Genomic DNA, 15139 nt, shown 5'->3' with positions numbered 1-15139 from the left:
TTATCTAGACTTTGATAATCACGCAAGTTTTCCTTCCTTACAGTTTTGTGACGAGAACAACCACTATCCATATACCATTTGTCATCATATTGTTCTTCACATAAAAACTACAATCAGTGAAATAATTTAGGTCCCCAAGGTTGTTTGGGTCCTTGGTTATTAGAACGAAATACATGATGAAATGAAAATCCTAAAACCCAGTTTCGAACTTTTGATTTCAAACTCTCAATTAAGTCAACTTCATTAGTCAAAGGTTTTGAAATGAAATCATTCAAAGGTTTTTAATCAACATTGGCATTCCTTCGAACCTTCGCAGTTCGTGACAAATCAACTTTCTCCATTGGAACAAATTTCCACTTTCGAATGATTGGATTTGACACTTTGGATGATGAACTTCCACTTGATGAGTCATTCAGGTAACTTTCATAAGCATAGTTGATCTTTCTTGAGAAAATTTCCCAATTTGATACTGCTTGCCTTTTCCTTCTAACCAATGATTGAGATTTTTTACATCCGTTTTTCCTTTTGAAGATGATGTGTTATGTGGTTTCTTGGATGTATGATTAGGAAAATGAGGTTGAGTTGGTTTGAAAGTCTCATTTCATTTCACATTTAACCTTTGAAAACGTGGTTTTAAAGAATCAGGTTTTACATGTGACTGAAATTGATTTTGAAACCGATTTTGATAACAACATTTGATATTTTATAAACTTGTGAACCATTCGAAAATCGCTTTTGATTAGAAATTTGAGAAAAATTCGTTTGTCCACTCGTTTGAAAATCATTCCTTTGAAAATTATTTTGCGAAAATTATGTACTAAGTGAAACCCACAATTCAAAACCCTTAATGAATTGACAGTGAACCATTACCATGATCTAGCTCACATAAATGAAATCTCTTTTTATTTTGAGCGATCCTTCTGAATATGTCTATCACCAAGACTTTTCTTCCCCAAGGATCCAGTTATATTTTTCTTTGAGATTTCTTAATTGTCAACAAGTCACTGAATATGTTTCATACCTACTTGTTTAACAGGCCACATTGGTCTCACAAGTACTTCGTTCTGTTTCGGTCCTATATCAAGTACCGAAATCATGAATTGAAGCGACACCCTTTATAGCTTTAATTAAAAAGATTTCTTTCAATGCTTCTTAACACGTACTTGATCGTTATTTAACGGGAAGCCACACAAGCACTTCGAAGTCTCTCTTGAATTTGAAGGAAGAGATTCATGCCCGGGATCAATTGTTTTATGTCTTAACAGACATCTCAAGTTCCCACATATAGTTTGCTTTATTTCTTTATTATTTACACTCTTATACACATACTTTCTAAATTCCCAAAAAGGTTATGTTCGGTTCTTTGTGAATTCATGCAGACTGTTTCAAAATAAAAAGCGATGGGTTGGTGTAACGCTTTTGAGCTATTATGGAAATCGAAATTTTATTGAAGCTTCATTTGAAGACTCAGCAGGAAGTTCAAACGATTGACGATTTGATTTATGGATAAGTTTGGAAGGCGCCACAATTTGAATCGGTCATCATGCGTCATCTCTACTTTATCGGGGTTGCAAGTTGTCAAATCACGCCTTTTCAGGAGTTGTTTCCAAGATTTCAGCAATCATCACTTACGATTTTTATCTCTCCTGGATCGTATATAAGGGCTAATTTATGTGCGACTATTCCTTACCACACTTCAATTCTCTAGAGCAAAAGCAGACGATCAATTTCTCACTGTTCATCTTCTTCCTCGACAAGCTTCATCAATGGCAGAATCGTCTTTAGTTCAAGAAACAACTGCTCGCTCAACTCTTCTTGCAATCAAGCCCAATCGGAACCTGTTGATTGATCTCTCACCTTTCCTCTACTATACGTACATGTATCAAGTGGTGGAATATCTGAAATATTCCCCACTCGTCAAAGCCCTAACCACAGTCGAAGTTGTTCCAATGTTCTGTCTCTCTCAAATCTACTCCACTGCAATGTATGACAAAGGGGCAGATAAAATTTTCTTCAATATTCTAAACCAAAAAGCTTCAATCTCCAAGAATCATTTTTGCTCTCTTCTAGGGCTTGCATATGAAGACTCCATGGTGAATCTTGATTCCATTGCCACTGGTCAGCTCTTCTCAATGTTCTACAACATGGGGTATACTGAAACCCTCACCACTGTGACAAGGTTCAAGAAGTCCTGCCTACCTCCTCAATGGAATGGCTTGTTCACTCTACTATTCAAAGGGCTTTCTGAACGAAGTGCTGGATCTGACAGTGCGAGTAAGTCCTTACTGACTCTACTTTATGGGGTGTACCACGGTCTTAATCTGGATTATGGAATGGTTTTATGGCTCCAACTTATTCAGAGTTTCTCATCTTCTTCTCGCCACACTGAAATCTATTATGCTCGCTTCTCGACTGTTATCACTCAATGGATAATGGAACGTTTTCATGTTTCTATCATGGCCGACTCCATGCTTTCTTCCATTGCTATATTTCACACAACCAACATCATAGTAACTCATCCTTCAATTTTTTTGTTGGGTCCATTCCTGAGTCGATGTCTGCTTTTGTGCCTCCTTCAAGCAAGATTATTCAAGAATACAAGAAGCTTCCCTCCTCTGGTCCACGGGAACTCACTTCCGAAATGGTAAAGTCAATTGATGACGCAGACAAACCTGCCAAAAGAGGAAAAAAGCCAGAAGTGAAAAAGGGAGATAAGGGGGGTCAAGTCTCAAAAGTTCCAACCCCTAGGAAGCGAAAGTCTGAGAAGGCAACCCCAGCTCAACCTAAGTCGAAGAAAGTCAAGAAAACCACTCGCAGGCTAATTCTTCAATCCTCAAGTGATTCTGACTCAGAATATGTGCCGCCTAATCAACCAACAATTCCTCCCAATGAATCTGATAGCGAAAGCTCATAGGATGAAGGTTCGGTTCATGGTGATACACCACCTCGCTCACCTACACCAGAGGTACCTATTCGGTCCCAACCACCTTCTCCACCACCTGTTTCTGTACCTATCTCTCTCCCTCCTATTTTACCTTTTATTACATCTCAACCATCCTCTACCATTCCAATTTCTGCACCCATCTTCACTGAGGCTACTACTACCACCACTACTAGAGTTTGAACCAACGTTTCTGATACGGGGGTGTAACACTCGTGTTTCTAGCCTAGGCATTTATATTGAGGTGATAGTCTATGTTAACCTTTGTAACTCATTTTGAAGAAATGAAAAGGAATTATGTGAATTATGTGTTTTATGCTTAATTATTAGGGCTTAATTAATTAAGAATAAAAAATAAGCGTCAAAATTAAAGTGTGCGATAAGCCTGGTATCTTTACATAAAGTTGTAGTGGTCGAAACAAGGATTTAGGGGATATAAAGAATGCTGAAATCCGAGTTATAACAAAGAAGTTATGACCTGTCGAAGTTTCGTGACAAAACCGGCACGGTGCCGAATGTCGTAAAAAGTGAGTTTTTGATAAACTACTTTTTAGCCTTACTAATCTAAATGAAAGTCGTAGTATTCGTTAAACCGAGAAGTTCGATAAAAAGAACGCCCAAATCTGACTTCGTATGAGGAAGTTATGATTTTTCGAAGTTTCAGCTTAGCAGTACACAACTAAAAAGTCGAATTTTAGATCGAGCAATTTTTAGCCGACACAACCTAAACGAGAATTGAAGGTCTCATCATTACTAGCACAACGGTAAAAAGTCTGACGAAAACGGACGTCGGATGAAGATGTTATGAATTTTTAACGGATTTCCTGTCCCGGTCTGTTAAAAATAATAATAAAAAAATTAAATTCAAAATTAGCCGACGAAGTCTAAACAGAACTTGTAGAGCATAATTTTAGCTACGCGTGTATATAAAGAACGTCAAAAACTAAGCTCGTATGCGAAAGTTATGGATTTTAGAAGTTTTGGCACGAAAATCGTGAAAATTCGCATAATCACGTTTTGCCACGTCACCTTCGCTGAAAGAGTGTCACGTGTCCTGCTGAGTCATCCGAGCTGCTGAGTCATGCGAAGCCACGCGTCGGATCCTGATTTGACCGAGGAGGAGACCCAATCTGAAGCAGGCATCTATCCGAACAGAAGCTACTGACCAATCCGAGCCTCGCACCGCCTAGCCTCCGAGCCTCGCACATGGGTCACGAGTCCGAGGTCCAATCAGCAACTGCCACCGAGGCCTTTGCACGTGCAGCCACCTACGGACCCTCTCCTGCGGAACCCACCACCAAGCCGACTTTGGACCCTATAAATAGAAGGGGGCCTGCGAGCCTTCTCGGGTAGATTTGGATTTTTGCCATTTTTCACCCCTTTCTTCATCTTTTCTTCACCTTCACCTTCCTCGAAACCCAGGTATCGATTGTAAACCCCGGAATACGCCACGAAGAGCCCGCGAAGCCCGAAAAATTTATCTTTTCGGTTTCGAAGCCCGACTTTTGTAGAGCCCGGTTTCTCAATAAAACTTCCGGTTTTATTAGAAACGATCATTTTAGGAAACGAATTGTTGCCCGATTTTCATTAAAACATGTGAGTGTGTAGTCACTTTTATCTTACACCTAGATATGAAGTATTTTCTATAAAATACGTGCTAGGTGTAATTATATCAAGTGTTTATTTGAGGTGACTGTTGAATAAATGTTTTATACAAGTTTTAAACTGTACATGTATTTTATCTACAAAATATGTTGGGTAGAACATGGGTAGATGAAATAGCTGATGCATGTTAAAATGGTGAGAGGCCTCGATGTTGTTTTTGTCGTTGTAGTCATCTAGCGGAGTATAGATGACGACCACAGACCTTTCCAGACAGTCCAGTGGAACACTAGCAGGTTCGCAACTTGTAGGTGTTGATGAATTAAATGTTCATTGGCGTACTCCATCCCCCTCATGGTTGCCTTTAGGACATGTATGGTTGAGGAAACCCCTTAGCAGTAGTGTCCATCCCGATGATAATCCTTAGGCTAGGTCCCTTGTGATAGGTGCTTAGGGACGTAAAGTGAGGACAACGGGAATGGGTAATTAGGGTTATTGTTGATTGGTGAACTTAATAAGTATATTATTATTATGGGTTGAAAACCCTATATGCTCACCACGCTCCCAAGCCTGACCCACTCAGTTTTTGTGTTACAGGTAGTGGACCCCGAGCATAGTCGGAGGACGGCGAGAGATTTTTGGATTATAGGCCAGTAGTTTTAAATAACGGTTGAAATGCTTATAATGTCTTGTTTATGCTTTTGATCCATATCGAAGCATGACATCCCGAGGTTTTGATATATATGGAAGATATATACCTTCTTAATGAAGGGTTTTGATAAACTTTTATCATATGTCGTTTGGGGACCAATTCCGCAACATCTTTTAAAAAGATTTCTCTGATTTTAATTTAAAAAGAATAAATTAAATCGGTCTTTTCTGGCCGAGAAATTAGGGGATGTCACAGTTGGTATCAGAGCATTAGTTTAAGAGAGCTAAGAAATTGTAGAATTTCTAGACTTGAACTTAGAATGCTAAGTGATGCTTGTGAGGTGAGTGTCTACCATATTTTTAGACACGAGCACTAGTTTATTTTAGGAAAGGTGCCTAAAATGCCTTTATGTGCTAAATGCTATATGTTGCCATATATGCCATTATTTGTTCGGATCTATGATCTGTTGTCGACCGGATCTGGAAACCTTTTGTGTGTAGGATTGTAAGCATATGATTACGAGATTAGAACTAACATGTAAACATTTCGGAGTGATAAGGGAACTAACATGTCTAAGAAGGATAAAGATCTAAATTCTCCTTATTCGGTATATAGATTGTAATGGAAAGAACTCGAATTGGAGCGGGAAATGTAAACAGAAACCAACAACCTCAACCTCAAGTGGTGGAATAGGTTCCTATAGTAGGAGCTGCACCCGAACCCATCACCATGGCTGGAGTACGAACTATGATTCAGACCATGTTGGCTGAACAAAGGGAGGACTTAAGGCAAATGTTGCTGAACGACAGGGATGAACCTTCAGTTCCTGTTGAAAAACGTGAACTAAATGACGATCGATCTGAAGAAGGGAACAACAATAGATGGGTTGGTCATAGTGAACCGCTTGTGCCTAGGAGAAATAACCACGAGGGTAGAATGGAGATAAATGGGTGAAAGTATAAGGACTTTATGACTTGCAAGCCATCGACCTTCAATGTAAAAGAAGATCATGCTGGAGTAATGGATTGGATCTCGGAAATGGAGTTGGCTTTCATGACTTGTGATTGCCAAGGCAAGTTACAAACCACATTTGTAGTACGTCAGTTCAGGGGTAGTGCTACTCGATGGTGGAGCACTTTGGGGAAAACCCTAAGCCCTAATGAGCCACTGCAACTAACTTGGGCAGAGTTCTTGGTGCACTTCAAGCGCGAGTACTGCTCGGCTCAAAACGTGCTTGAGTTAGATAACCAATTTCTAACGTTGAAGAAGGGGAGTATGATTGTTGAAGAATATAAGAATAACTTCACAGACAAATGGAGTTTTCTTTGTGTATTGTCCCAGATGAGTTGGCAAAAATTGACAGATACGCAAAGGGACTTCCATGGGAGTACGTGGTGCCAGTACGTCAGGCACTTACTTCGGAGGCAGCTATTTGGGCTGCCAAGTCTATTGAAGATATGATAAAAGGGAGAGCCGCCAGCAAGGTTGAAGTTGGCGAAAAGAGAAAGTTTGAGGGAACTTCAGGTTCCAATAAAAAGATCAAATTATCGAAGACTGGTTCGAGAAAATTTGGAGGAGGATCGGAAGCCAAGTGGTGTGACAAGTGTAAGAAGAAACATGCTGGGAAGTGCAGCGTGGAAGTCACTTGTTACAAATATGGAAATCCTGGGCATTTTGCCAATGAATGCACCTTCAATAAGAACGTATGTTTTGGGTGCAATGAAGAAGGGCATATTTTGACAGACTGCCCGAAGAAGAAGGACGCAACAAAACCCAATCTTCCACCAAAGCCGAAGGCAAGAGCCTTTCAGATGACACTCGAAGCTGCGAAAGAAGAAGTCGATGTCGCTTCAAGTACCTTTCTCGTAAACGAATTGCCTGCCCAAATTTTGTTTGATTCTGGAGCCAATTACTCCTTTATTTCGCATGAATTTGGTAGAAAACTAGCTTTGCCTGTAGATAAGCTAGTTAATGCTTTATTAGTCGAGATTGCTAGTGGCAAGTTTGTACGTGTTAGCCATCGAATGAAAAACATCCTCATTGACTTGGATGGGAAAAAGTTCCACGAGGAATTATTGCCTATCGAGTTAAATGGATTCGACATAGTTTTAGGAATGGATTGGCTTAGTGCCAATGATGCCGAAATATTATGTAGAAAGAAGATAGTAAAAGTAAACCCGCCAGGGAAGGAGTCGTTTATGGTGTATGGAGACAAACGCAGAGTAAATTCTAGAATCATTTCTCTAATGAAAGCCAGAAAGTGTTTGGCCAAGGGGTGTACATCATATTTAGCGTTCGTAATCGACGCTAAAATGGAAAAGAAGGAGGTGCAAAATATTCTGGTGGTGTGTGATTATCCGGAAATCATTCCTGAAGATCTTCCTGGATTGCCCCCTGATCGACAAGTAGAATTTCGTATCGACTTGTTACCAGGAACGACGCCGATAGCAAAACCACCGTATCGATTAGCACCAACAGAGATGAAAGAACTTATGACACAACTTTAGGAGTTATTGGACAAAGGTTTCATTCGGCCTAGTTCATCACCCTGGGGAGCCCCTGTGTTATTTGTAAAGAAGAAAGACGGGCGCATGAGAATGTGCATCGATTACAGAGAGTTGAACAAAGTGACGATAAAGAAGAAGTACCCGTTGCCAAGGATCGATGACCTGTTCGACCAGTTGCAAGGTTCGAGCTATTTCTCGAAGATCGATCTTAGGTCGGGATACCATCAACTAAAGGTGAGAGAGCAGGATATCGAAAAGACTACGTTTAGAACAAGATATGGACACTATGAATTTTTGGTTATGTCGTTCGGACTAACCAATGCCCCAACAGCTTTCATGGATTTGATGAATAGGGTTTGTAAACCTTTCCTAGATAAATCCGTGATAGTATTCATGGACGACATCTTGATTTATTCAAAAAGCAAGCAGGAGCATGAAAAGCATCTTCGTGAAGTGCTAGAAGTCCTGAAAAAGGAGAAGTTGTATGCAAAGTTCTCCAAATGTGAATTTTGGATTCAAGAAGTCCAATTTTTAGGTCATGTGGTTAACCAAGAAGGAATAATGGTTGACCCAGCAAAGATTGAAGCTGTAATGAAGTGGGAGCAACCAAAAAGTCCTATGGAGATTCGAAGCTTTTTAGGATTAGCTGGATATTACCGAAGGTTTATCCAAGGCTTTTCTTCGATTGCTACTCCATTAACAGCTTTGACCCACAAAGGGGCCACTTATGCTTTGTATGAGAAGCATAGGGAAGCCTTTGAGAAGTTGAAGAATAGATTGTGTGAAGCACCGATTCTTTCATTGCCTGAAGGAGTTAATGACTTCGCAGTTTATAGCGATGCATCTAGAGTTGGGTTAGGTTGTGTTCTGACCCAAAGGGATAAAGTGATCGCGTATGCATCGAGGCAATTGAAGGAGCATGAAAAGAACTACCCCACTCATGATCTGGAGTTGGCAGCGGTAGTATTTGCCTTAAAGATATGGATGCATTGTCTTTATGGCACAAAGTGTAAACTTTTCACTGATCATAAGAGTCTTCATTATCTCTTTAATCAGAAGGAATTGAACATGAGGCAACGACACTGGCTAGAGTTACTCAAGGACTAATACTGTAAGATACTTTACCACCCTGGTAAAGCAAATGTTGTTGCTGATGCTCTCAGTCGGAAGGTAAGCCTTGAAAAGAAAAGGCCAAGAGCGTTGATAATTGAAGTTGTCTCGACAATTGTGGAAAGTATAAAGAAAGCTCAAGAGGAAGCTTTAGAGAAAAATGACCGAAAGGAAGAACGTTTGGGCATAACGTTAGTATTCGGTACAAACAACTAAGGGTTGAAGATATTCCAAGATAGGATTTTGGTACCTAAGACGGTCGAAGTAAGAGATCTTCTGATGGAAGAAGCTCACAAGACCATGTACTCGATTTATCCCGGCAGTACAAAAATGTATAGGGATCTAAAACCCTATTATTGGTGGCCGACGATGAAGCTTGATGTTGCTAAGTATGTGGCCGAGTGTGTAACTTGTGCTAGGGTTAAGGCACAACATCAAAAACTGTATGGGAGTTTAGAACCCTTACCCGTACCCACAGGTAAATGGGAAAACATCACCATGGATTTTGTGACTAAACTGCCCAGAACAAGGAACGGTCACGACATGATTTGGGTGGTCGTTGATCACTTCACTAAGAGTGCGCATTTCATAGCAGCCAACGAGAAATCGTCTATGGATAAAATTGCGAATTCTTATGTGAAGGAAATTGTGAGGCTTAACGTTGTTCCGTTAACGATTGTATCCGATCATGACAGTCGTTTTACCTCAAGATTTTGCAGGACTCTACAAGAGGAATTGGGTACCAAGTTGTGTTTGAGTACAGCTTACCATCCGCAAACCGATGGTCAGAGCGAACGAACGATTCAAACATTGGAGGATATGCTGAGAGCATGTACCCTAGAATTCCAAGGTAACTGGGATGAACACTTCCCTCTAGTATAATTCTCCTATAATAATAGTTTCTACTCAAGCATTAAGATGGCACCTTATCACGCTTTGTATGGGGAAAAGTGTCGAACGCCATCATGTTGGCTGGAGGCTGGAGAAAATCAGTTTATGGGACCTGAAATAGTCCATCAGACTGCTGAAAAGTTAAAAGCGATAAGGGAAAGGATGTTAACTGCTCAAGATCGACAAAAGAGTTATGCTGACAAGAAAAGACAACCGATAACCTTTGAAGTTGGAGATTCGGTTTTACTTAAAGTCTCGCCGTGCAAAGGACTTATAAGATTTGGGAAATGAGGAAAGTTTAGTCCAAGGTTTATTGGACCGTTCAAAGTTCTTTAGAAGATCGGGAATCAAGCTTACAAGCTAGAATTACCGGAAGAACTGGAAGGTATCCATAACACTTTTCATGTGTGTTATTTGAGAAAGTTCACGGGAGATGTGCCCGACATAATTCTGATTTCTGAGTTAAGTTTGGATGAAAACAAGAGGTTGATCGAAGAACCTAAGGCAATCCTTGACCGTAAGACTATGAAGTTACAACGCAAGATGGTCGATTTAGTGCTTGTGCGCTGGAAACATACGAATGGACCAAATCTCACTTGGGAAATGGAGAGTGACATGATGAGTCACTACCCGCAATTGTTTGGTGATATGTGATTCCGGGGACGGAATCATCCTAAGGTGGAGAGAATTGTAACACTCGTGTTTCTAGCCTAGGCATTTATATTGAGGTGATAGTCTAGGTTAACCTTTGTAACTCATTTTGAAGAAATGAAAAGGAATTATGTGAATATTATGTGAATTATGTGTTTTATGCTCAATAATTAGGGCTTAATTAATTATGAATAAAAAATTAAAGTGTGCGATAAGCCCGGTATCTTTACATAAAGTTGTAGTGGTCGAAACAAGGATTTCGGGGATATAAAGAATGCCGAAATCCGAGTTATAACAAAGAAGTTATGACCTGTCGAAGTTTCGCGAGAAAACCGGCACGGTGCCGAATGTCGTAAAAAGTGAGTTTTTGATAAACTACTTTTTAGCCTTACTAATCTAAATGAAAGTCGTAGTATTCGTTAAACCGAGAAGTTCGATAAAAAGAACGCCCAAATCTGACTTCGTATGAGGAAGTTATGATTTTTCGAAGTTTCAGCTTAGCAGTACACAACTAAAAACTCGAATTTTAGATCGAGCCATTTTTAGCCGACACAACCAAAACGAGAATTGAAGGTCTCATCATTACTAGCACAACGGTAAAAAGTCTGACGAAAACGGACGTCGGATGAAGATGTTATGAATTTTTACCGGATTTCCTGTCCCGGTCTATTAAAAATAATAATAATAAACATTAAATTCAAAATTAGCCGACGAATTCTAAACAGAAGTTGTAGAGCGTAATTTTAGCTACGCGTGTATATAAAGAACATCAAAAACGAAGCTCGTATGGGAAAGTTATGGATTTTAGAAGTTTTGGCACGAAAATCGTGAAAATTCGCATAGTTACGTTTTGCCACGTCACCTTCGCTGAAAGAGTGCCACGTGTCCTGTTGAGTCATCCGAGCTGCTGAGTCATGCGAAGCCACGCGCCGGATCCTGATTTGACCGAGGAGGAGGCCCAATCCGAAGCAGGCATCTGTCCGAACTGAAGCTACTGACCAATCCGAGCCTCGCACCGCCTAGCCTCCGAGCCTCGCACATGGGTCACGAGTCCGCGGTCCAATCAGCAACTGCCACAGAGGCCTTCACACGTGCAGCCACCTGCGGACCCTCTCCTGCGGACCCCACCACCAAGCCGACGTCGGACCCTATAAATAGAAGGGTACCTGTGAGCCTTCTTGGGTAGATTTGGATTTTTGCCATTTTCACCCCTTTCTTCATCTTTTCTTCACCTTAACCTTCCCTGAAGCCCCGGTATCGATTGTAAACCCCGGAATACGCCATGAAGAGCCCATGAAGCCCGGAAAATTTATCTTTTCGGTTTCGAAGCCCGACTTTTGCAGAGCCCGGTTTCTCAATAAAACTCCCGGTTTTATTAGAAACGATCGTTTTAGGAAACGAATTGCTGCCCGATTTTCATCAAAACATGTGAGTGTGTAGTCACTTTTATCTTACACCTAGATATGAAGTATTTTCTATAAAATACATACTATGTGTAATTATATTAAGTGTTTATTTGAGGTGAATGTTGAATAAATGTTTTATACAAGTTTTAAACTGTACATGTATTTTATCTACAAAATATGTTGGGTAGAACATGGGTAGATGAAATAGCTGATGTGTGTTAAAATGGTGAGAGGCCTCGATGTTGTTGTTGTTGTTGTTGTTGTTTTCATCTAGCGGAGTAAAAATGATGACCACAGACCGTTCTAGACAGTCCAGTGGAACACTAGCAGGTTCGCAACTTGTAGGTGTTGATGAATTAAATGTTCATAGGCATACTCCATCCCCTCATGGATGCCTTTAGGACATGTGTGGCTGAGGAAACCCCATAGCAGTAGTGTCCATCCCGATGATAATCCTTAGGCTAGGTCCCTTGTGATAGGTGCTTAGGGACATAAAGTGAGGACAACGGGAATGGGTAATCAGGGTTATTGTTGATTGGTGAACTTAATAAGTATATTATTATTGTGGGTTGAAAACCCTATATGCTCACCAGGCTCCCAAGCCTGACTCACTCAATTTTTATGTTACAGGTAGTGGACGTCGAGCATAGTCGGAGGACGACGAGAGATTTTTGGATTATAGGCTAGTAGTTGTAAATAACTGTTGAAAGGCTTATAATGTCTTGTTTATGCTTTTGATCTGTATCGAAACATGACATCCCGAGGTTTTGATATATATGGAAAATATATACCTTCTTAATGAAGAGTTTTGATAAACTTTTATCATATGTTGTTTGGGGACCAATTCCGCAACATCTTTTAAAAAGATTTCTCTGATTTTATTTGAAAAAGCATAAATTAAATCGGTCTTTTCTTGCCGAGAAATTAGGGGATGTCACAGGGGACTCGTTCTTTAGCACCCGAACCTCCGGTCACTACCGAACCTCCAGTAACCACCACACCACCATCACCTACCCAATCTACCGAAACCAACACTGTTCTTGGAGGTGAGGTCTTGGAGTTTGATTCCACTTACTACAGTCCCTACCGCGTCCAAAGTGATGATGAGGACGATGCTCCAGTCACCAAGCGCCACCTCAAGGTTGTTACTGATAAGCTTGATCAGCTAATTTCTACCTCATCCATTGGTTCTTATTCCGAAGCTGCTCTCAAAGCCTTGCTCTCTTCGGTTGTTCTAGAGCATGATGCCTCTCTCTCAGCCGCAGCAAAGGCTATCGATGCCTCTACATCTCAATGTCAGAAGCTCTCGCTTGCTGTTGAGGCTTCGACGAAAGAATGCAAAGAAGCCACCGCAAAAGTCGATAAACTAATTACTGAGGCTCATCTATTCCTAGATTCTTTGCAAGCTGCTACTCAAAAGAGCTCTCAGACTGTGAATGCATCAGTTGATAATCTTCAGCGTTCTCTTCAAACTGAAAGGACTAATCTTGAAGTTGCTTGAAACGCCATTAAAGCTGCTAATGCAACTCTTCATGCTAATGTCAATGATCATCTAACTCTGCTGGAAGCCAAACTGGCTGTTGAAAATTGAATTATGGATGAGCTTGACAAACATACTTCTCAGCTCAAACTTCAAAATCATATGCTTTGTTCTGCCACAACTGAGCTTAGTGATTTAAAGTCTGAAAGAGAAGTGATTTGAAGCTATGTGGGTGACGTTCATTCCATTTTGTTACATCTTCTTGACGCCCATGACTCTATTCTGACCATATCCATCAGACGCCATTTAGCTGAAAAACTCTTACCTGCGTTGGATATCCTTAGTCGGATAGAGGGTATTTCGGTGACTTCTGTCCAGCTGAAACAAGGGGGAAAAAAGAAAAAGGAAAAGTTTAATACTCAACCTCCTCCTGAACCCAAATCAACAGCTGCACCGAAGGATAATGAAGCTTCGGTCAGCACAAGGGATAAGAAGAAGAAGAAAATTGGTGAAGATGATACAGATGATGATGATGCTGATGATGATTTTGAAGATACTTTGGGTGAAAATCCCTCTAACCCTTTTCAGAAAACAAAACTTTCTGACAAGGAGCTTGTAGAAAAGGTTGCGAAGGAAACGGCTGAGTTGGAGAAGAAGCTAAAAGAAAAAGAGCTCTTGGAGAAAAAGAAAACCATTTTTCCAGAATGGAACATTGATTCGCTCCAAAAAGATGCTTATAGATGAACCAAGTACTCATTGGCTCGAACATGTTATGTCGTTCGATTTGATATGCCAATCACTTGAAAGGCATTTATTTTTCATTGCTTCAACTCAACCGCTGGCATACCCTCTCCGGACCCGAAGGTGGATCGGGATCTGTTGGAGTTTTATCTAGAATTCGCTCAGCCACAGTACTTGACATGGAGCTCACAGAAGATTACAACTGTCAAAGTACTAAAGCCTTATTCAGCCGGGAAATTTGTCAACGTCAAATTTAAAGTGACCTGAGGCTCTGAAGGCTCGGTTCATAATTTCTCCCTGGCAGATCTACTGAACCTTAACCCACACGACTGGATACTCCTCAACAACATTATGTTGTCGAATCCTCCGTTGTATCAACCGATTATAGGCCATACCAAGCGAATGCTTGTTTGCTACATTCATGAAGTAGCGAAAATGGATCAAGATATCGCATATGCCGTTCACAAGCGACCAACGATCAAACCAATTGGGAAAACTAGCAATGTGAACGTGATGGTCAAGGGTAAAATCGACCCCCAATTTCATACAGTGATGTTCGTCAGGGGTGAAAATCAAAAATGTCGTTTTTGCTCTTTGTGATAAGCACATGTTCTCAACTGCTTGCTTGGAGCATATTTTGGAGATCATTCAAAGGTGTAATCAGAATTCTGTAGGCGACAAGAAGTTGTTTACTGACATGGTGAGATGGTATATTCAATTTCGGCAGACTCTTCTTGCTATCATTCCTCGGCTGTTCAAAGTTGTGAAGACAGTGAAGGCTACTCAACATAAGTAATCTCTCGTCTCATTTGACACAAAGGGGGAGATTGTTGGTGCGTATAGTGTTGCGTCATGGGCTCGATCCTTAGCCCAGTTTTGTAGCGGGTTTGGGTCTGTCCAACTGTGCATTATTTTACTCTTGGGTTTTGGTATTTAAGGTGCATGCATGCATCCTTAGTTAGTGACTCTTTCATAATTTTCTTATCAAAAGTATTGTAAACCCTAGCTCGCCTCTACAGTGGAAGTTCATTATCGAGCTCTGCTGAGGCGTAATGATATTTGAATCGTAAGCTTCATATTGATTCCATATTGTGTTCGTAATCGTATTGTGATTGAATTGTTTGTTCTTTATCAATATACCTGTGAAAGATCTAAACG

The sequence above is a fragment of the Lactuca sativa genome, chromosome 7, assembly GCF_002870075.4.
Source record: "Lactuca sativa cultivar Salinas chromosome 7, Lsat_Salinas_v11, whole genome shotgun sequence".
Lineage (NCBI taxonomy): Eukaryota > Viridiplantae > Streptophyta > Magnoliopsida > Asterales > Asteraceae > Lactuca > Lactuca sativa.
The sequence above is the reverse complement of the archived record's forward strand: the minus strand, read 5'-3'. Positions refer to the sequence as shown.